Raw genomic sequence first — 7,517 nt, 5'->3', positions numbered from 1 at the left:
TAGCTGAATGTCACTGGCGGAAACAGATCATGCGGTGCGTGCTCGTGGTCCGCGGGGACGGCACTGACACGCACTGGCTATTCTGATTGTCCTCGTGGGGAAACTGAGGCACAGAAACCAGTGAAAAAGCCAAAGCAGGCCTGGGACTCAGATCCTGGACAGCGCAAACCTGAGCTGGACCTGAGCCCTTGCCTGAGCCCTCACCCCACCCCTCACCCCAGCCCTGACCCAGCCCTCCCCTGAGCCCTTCCTCCGGCCTGAATGTCAGGTTAGACCCACCTAAATATGAGGCAGCAATAACTGCTATTGACGACTGGACTGATAGAGACTTTGAATGTCAAAGTCTCAGATAAGAGTAAAGGCAGACACATTTTTAAATACAATTACTATTAGTTTAGCCAACGTTGAGGGGACCCAAAGTGGTGAGCAAGTTCCTGCTTTTAGGTAAATTTCCTAGTGACCAGGGCTCAGCCTGCTCAGGGTCAGCCATGTCCACCCAGAGCTTGAGACTGAGCCAGGGCTTTGGGTCCCTTGGACGGGTCTGGTGAGAGCTTTGATCAAGACTCCGTCACTCTGTTGTGGACAGAGCCAGTGCAGCTCTAAATGCTGACATGTATGTCCGTTGCAGGGCTGAAGTCAGGGCCAGGTTGGTACCCCTGTTACCTGGGGATGGGATCTGTGCTGGCCCTGTGGTCATTCAGGTGGAGAGGCAGGCACTGGCCTGGGACAGTGGCCCCCCTGGGATCATGCAGCCCACCTTTATTGGTAGGGGATGCTCCATCTGCAGGATTCGGTGAGGGGGGCAAAGGCCAAATAAGTCCTTGGGGGGAGCGGGATGGGCAGAGCTTTGGCTTTGATCCCTGCCACAGGCTGGCTGGCGGTCCCTTGCCTAAGAGAACCGAAGGTCACACCCCTTGGGCCAGAGGCCTGGCTGCAGCAGAGGTGCAGGGATTTCCTTCCCTGGGCTCCTTGGGGCCTGGAGACTTTGCACCTCTGTGCAGGAGACCAAGAGGGGCTGGGACTCGGGGTGCCCCCAGCCTGCTTCCTTGGTCTTTGAGGAGTGTCTCCACCTGTTATGGCAACTGCCCCTCTTTGCCTGGGACTTTTGGTGCTAAACTGGGGGCTTTCCCCTATTCCCCCAAGTTCTGCAACACGCTTAGAAGCACCTATTCACCTGCTACACTTGATTACAGATGTAATTGTAGGTGACAATTTTAGTACCTGTTTTACACTCCTGTGGGCAATGAGCACCCAGGACCTCGGGAAACAGGGCGTGAATGCCCCGCAGATCAGAGCAGAGAACCTATTCCAGACACTCAGAGATGATTCAGAGAGCCTGTGCCTAGGGTCCTGCCCCAGGACCAGCTCTGTGTCTGTCCAGGTGCAGTCAGGGAGTGCAGCGAGGGTTTTGGATGTGGGATTGGCACAGGACTTCTGCCCACTGGGTGGGGCACCTGCAGCCTTTACAGCAGGCCTGGGGTTGCTGGGGTCACTTAGGAGGAAAGGGTCTCCCATCCAAGTACTAACCAGGCCTGACCCTGCTTAGCTTCTGAGATCAGACAAGATTGGGCGTGTTCAGGGTGGTACGGCTATAGACAAGGAAGAAAAGGTGGTGCAGAGCTGGGGAGAGTGAGGGCACCCTGGGGCCCACATCTGAAAGCAAAAGGATGTCATCACTCTTCTGCCCGAGGTGGCCTTGGTGGTGGCAAGTGGAAAATGACTTATTCACACCCAGTTCTAACCCAAGCTGGTTTCTAGACCCAGAGCTCACCCAGGGAACGGGGGACCAGGGTCCCACAGAAGCTCCTGCAAGGACAGCGCGAGGTGACTGGCAGACCCTGCCCCTGGCTCACCTGTGGACAGCCCTGGGCCCTGGGCAAGTCTCTCCACAGGAGTAGAACAGTGGGAGGGGTGCAGCTTTGCTGTGGGGGGCTACTCTCACGGGTAGTTTTTAAAATAGCAAATGAACATGGGCACCCACGCCACCTCCCCACACCTCCCCATGACTGAAGGACCTGCCACCCCTTCTCAAGGCCCTGGCAGCCTCCTGGTGGGGGTGACACATCCTTAATAATGTATCTGGGCATTGACAGCCTGCCCTCCGGTCCCCCAAGTAAAAGGAGTTTGGAAATCAGATGCCTTCCCCCAAATGTCTGACCCTGTCATCCTGGACACTTAAGGCAGACCATGTCCTGCAGTCCCAGGAGCCCCCATCATGTGCTCTGTGACGCTGGAAGGATGACTTACCTGTTCACCTCTGGCGTCATGTGTCTGCTCCTTTCCTTTGCAGCCTCGGTGACATGGGGATGAAGGTCAGGGTATGGCAGGACTCTCCTGAGGCCTCCCAATAGCCCCCCTAGGTGCTGATGCCTCAGCTCCGGTGCGCAGAGGCCACTCTGGGCTGGCTCCACTGTGGGTCCCTTCCCCTCCTGGGGCGCAGGGGGCCACCCTCCACACCGTGACGGGGGCCAGGGCAGACGGGCAGCGAGGGCTGGAAGGAGCACCTGGCCCTGCCCCTGCCCGGGCCCCAGGGGCCCAAGCCGGACACAGGAGGCACAGGTGGATCTTTCTGGCTGGGGGCTGAGGCAGGACCAGCTGTGGTGCAGAGTCCCGGGGTGCTAGGTGGCACTGACAGCCCAGTCCTATGTGGTTCCAGACCTGTCCTGAGCAGGCCGTTCCTCGGCTGAGGCGATTCCATCTCTCCAGACCATGATGTGGCAGGAAGCAGGTGCGGCTTCCCAGTTCCCCTCCTCTGCCGGCCTGCGGGTCTCAGCCTCTGACGCTGCAGGTGGGAGGAGGGCTGCTTCCAGGACCTGGAACACCGATGCTCGAGGCCCCAAGGCACCGCTGGGCTCCCCCAGGCTGCGGGCTACTGGCCACGTCAGCCTGGCTGTCCCTCTCCCCACACCACCCTGGATCCGACCTCCCCTCCTCCTCCACCCACTGGGAATTACCCACGGCCCACGAGATCCGGCACGGCCACGGAAGCCTCTTTATTTCTGCTATTTTCTATTTATCGTTTGCAGGGGAGCTTGGTCCACACGAGACACAATTGTAGCCTGCCCTGGAAAAGTTGTTTTTATTTTCCTCCGTGGAGCTTCTCTGGACACGGCTGCTCAGTAAGTACGCAGAAGTCACTCTGCATGAGAAACTGGCTCCTCACACAGTGCCTCCACCCCTGCCTGCAACTGACCCGGTGCCTCTCAGCTTCAGTTTGCATTTCCTTAATGACTACTGAGTTGAACGTCTGTTCATGAACTTATTAGCCATTTGTATACCGTCTTTTTGAAGTGTCTTTAGTATTTGAAGTTACAAATCTTCCTTTAAGATGATGCCACAAATTTTATGTATTATGACTAATATTTGAAATATTTGCTAATTTTTCTTGTGATTTCTTCTTTGAAGAGGGGGATCCAGGCTGAGTGGCCTCCTGGTCAGGCACTGAGCTAAGGAAGAGAAAAAGAATCAAAAGTCAGAAAAAGAATCCACACTGCATGGGCTGCCTCATGGCTGGGTCGCTGCTATGGGCGGTCTCTCTCTTGCTCCTGCCGCTTGTACAGTGTGGTCGCCTACACTCAGCAGTCCTGGGGAGCAGATATAACAGGTCCCACAAATGCCTCCATGTCCCCAAAATGCAAATGATGCAAGAGCCACATCTGGTCGCTGATGGCATTTCATTATGCTGCTTTACGAGACTACCTCACAGTAATTCATGTGTTATTCAATATCTCATGTTCAGCTTTGTTTAGTGACCAGCAAGTTAGACAAAATACCTGAAATTAAAGAGGGAAGATGGAGGAGGAAGCTCTAGATATGTCATTTTAAAAAATAAATTTGACTTTAAGATCATAAGAAAAATGGTGTCTAATTTTTATTCTTTGATTTAACTGATATTTATTGAGCATCTGGTGTGACGGGGAAAGATCCACCCGGAAGGATTAGCAGTAATGAGCCCGACACCCGCCAGGCAGACAGGAGACCACGTGATCCACAGCACTGGGGACACGCCTAGAAGACCCTGCCTCAGAGTGGGGACGATTAACCCTCCAGGGAGGGCCCCATCTAACGTATCTCAAAGGATCCAACTGTTTCCAAGAAGCCTAGCTGCATCCCAGACCAAAACTCAAGAGTATTTATGGACTCATGAGAACACTTGGCACCCTACAAGGTGAAATTCACAAGGTCTGGCATCCAATGACATGTTCGAGCAAGTAGGAAAATATGACCTCCCATACTAGGGAGCAGAGTCAATAAATTGAAACCAAACCAGAATTGATACAGATGTCAGAATTAGCAGAGAACAAGGGCTTTAAAAGAGCTGTCATAACTGCACTCAACATGTTCAAAGTAGAGACATAGAAGATATAAATAAATAAGATACAAATGAAACTTACATAGATGAAAACTACCTTGTCTGAGATGAAAAATACTTGGAATGCAGGAGGGATGCAGGAGGGTTGCCCTGGCCGCTGCACAGCCCCCAGCTCTCTGAGGTTGGGGTTTGCTCTTGCTGTGTCCTCGCAGGGACAACGCTTGGATTTACTTCCTTTCACAGAACCACAGAGCAGGCAGCGTCTTCACTGTGGGGAGGGCACAGCTGGGGCTCTGGGTCAGGTTCCTGGTTGGGGCTCTGCTCTGCCCTGGGATCCGGGTCAGGGAGCTTCCCTCAGCTCCTAAATGGCTGGTGCTGAATCAACCCCACGTAGGCCTGGTCTGCCCCTGCCTGTCCCTGGGGCTTGGACAGTCCCAGTGCCAGGTGCTTCTCCCAGCCGTGTCCTGACCACACAGCAGATTCCGGTGCCTGTCAGCAACTTCCTGGGCCGTGGATGGGGAGAACGTGGCAGGGACTGCCATCCATGTCTGAGCAACATTTGGGGGAACCCCTGGGTCACCTGGGGGGGTTTCTCACCAGCTGTGTGCAAACTCCTCTTTAAAAACAGGCACCTGAGGAGGTGAACCTCTCCATCGCTTTTGAAGATAACAGCACAGCAAACCTGCAGCTCAGCTGAGAGGTCCCTTTCTGGTTTGGAGGCGTTGAGCACAGGCAGCATCACGGAGCGTGCGGGGAAGCCGAGTGTCTGACCCGGCCCAGCAGTGGCTGCTGAGAGTCTGTGGTCTCCTCTGCCCTCCTTGCAGTGTGGGTAACATCTGCCCCATGGTGGGCAGTGAGGGGGGCGGATACCCCGACCTGGCCATGAGGTGGCAGATGCTGCCAGGGTGGAGGGGCAGAGGGGCGTGGCAGCTGGGGCCTCGGGTGCTGGACCACCAGGTCCCTGCCCTGGAGCTGTCTCTTATGGCCGACTGACCAGGGGTGGGGGGAATCAGTGGCTGGGATGGTGCTCCACGCATGCTCTCTAAACATGGCAGATGTGGGCATTCGCTTCCCAGACAGCCCACAAGAGCGTTCCTGGGAGGAGGTGGCTACTGCTTGGCCAGCATTGACCTCTGGTCCCGGGCGCTGGCTGGGGGTGGGGACACACCTCAAATCCCTGACTCCCCCTGGGCTCTGGGGAGGTTGTGTTCTTGTGACCTGTGAGAAGGGCTGAGGTGGCCTGGGGAGAACTGCTGCCCCCGCCTTGACCCATGACTGCCGAGTCTGTCTCGATCCACATCGTGGGAGAGCCAGGCGGAACTTTCACTGATGTTAGAGTTTGGATGAGTGAGTGAGCCAGTCCCTCGTCTCTGGGAATTTGCGAGTTGGTCTGAAAACGCAGGATCCTTTGATGGGGACAGGAAATCGTTCTTGGAGATCCTCGTTGTTTTGTGCAGATCCAACTTCCCAGCTGGTATAATTTTTCTTTTGCTCGAAGAATTTCTTTTAATTTTCTTTTTGTTTTTGTTAATGAGAATCTGGTGGTGAAAATTTTTTTCATTTTTTTTGGTCTGAAAAGGTTATTTTATTCTCTGTTTTGACGGTATATCAAACAGATATACCATCTCTTTGCTGCGCTGGCCAGCAGGGGGCGGACCACCCATCATGTCCTCTTGCGTGGCGCCTGGCCTGAGCAGAGGTGGGGCCGCCGCGCCCCGCGTGGGAGGAGGTGGGACAGCCACGCCCTGCGTGAGAGGATGCAGTGCCACCCGCTTAGCGCAGCCACGCAGGCACCACCTCGCTCGGAACTCCCCCCATGGCGCCAGTGAATGAGACCTTCCTGTCTGCAGACCTGAGGCCCCGAGGGTGAGTGAGATCTTCCTGTCCACAGCTGCCTGTTAAGGGGCAGCCTGTCTTCAGAGACCTGGGAGGGGCTCCATGGAAATTTGGAAGTGGGGAATCCACAGTTTCCACCACACCGAGGTCCCCCATGCCCAGGAGGTGCTGGCCAGAGGTGTGACGACCACATGGTGGCCTCTCCACGCTGATGTGGTATCAGACTCTCACCCCAGTGCTTGATTGCAACACTGAGCTGAGCTGGACGTCGGTCTCGCTCAGCCTCTATGAGGAAGTTTGGCGTCCTCTCTGCCTTACTGACACGGTGTTGATGTGGTTGTTTATAAATGTAGTTTCCTTCCAATAATTTCATACTTCCAGGGAATGTTCAATCGCACATGCGTGAGAGTAGGAGGAGGGGGGGCTGCGTGCCATGCGTGAGAGGAGGGGGGCTGTCCAACCCCCCCTTGAGAAGAGGCAGGCAAGCCCTGCCCTGCGTCAGAGGGGGTGGGGCCTCCAAGCCCTGCGTGAGAGAGGGTGGGGCCACGTCCCTGCCTGAGAGGAGGTGGGCAAGCCCTGCCCTGGGGGAGAGGAGGCGGGGCCACTCCATCCTGCGTGGAGGAGGCGGGACCGGCACACCCTGTGTGAGAGGACGCAGCAGCGCCACGCCCTGCATGAAAGGATGCAGGACCGCCCCCCAGCGCAGCCGTGCAGGCGCCATGTCGCTCGGAGCTATCCCGGCCTGCCAGTGAGACCTTCCTGTCCTCAGAACTGAGGCCCCAAGAGTGAATGAGGCCTTCCTGTCCCCAGACTTGAGGCGACAGCGAATGAGACCTTCCCGTCCCCAGACCTGAGGCCCTGAGGGTGAGTGAGATCTTCCTGTCCCAGCCCCAGGGGCACCGCCTTCCTGTCCAAAGCTCCTGCTGAGGGGTCCTCAGAGACTCGGGAGGGGATCCATGTGGAAACTTGGAAATGGGGAATCCACAGTTTCCACCACACCGAGGTCTCCCACACCCAGGACGCGGTGGCCACAGGTGTGACGACCACGTGGTGGCCTCTCCACGCTGAGGTGGTATCAGACTCTCACCCTGGCGCTTGGCTGCACTGTTGGGCTGAGCTGGACGTGGGTCTCGCTCAGCCTCTGTGAGGGAGTTTGGCGTCCTCTCTGCCTTGCTGACACGGTGTTGATGTGGGTGTTTATAAATGTAGTTTCCTTCCAATAATTTCTTACTTCCAGGGAACCTGCAGTCGTAGCATGAAGTACTCGTCCTGCCTTCAGAGTCCCCAGCGTCATTGCTGTGAGAGATTTTCTACTTCACAGTAAGTACTCCATGTATTTCACCGTGTTTTGCAGCAGCAACACTCTCCC

Source organism: Propithecus coquereli, unplaced genomic scaffold, assembly GCF_000956105.1.
Source record: "Propithecus coquereli isolate 6110/MARCELLA unplaced genomic scaffold, Pcoq_1.0 Scaffold743, whole genome shotgun sequence".
Taxonomy (NCBI): Eukaryota; Metazoa; Chordata; class Mammalia; order Primates; family Indriidae; genus Propithecus; species Propithecus coquereli.
The sequence above is the reverse complement of the archived record's forward strand: the minus strand, read 5'-3'. Positions refer to the sequence as shown.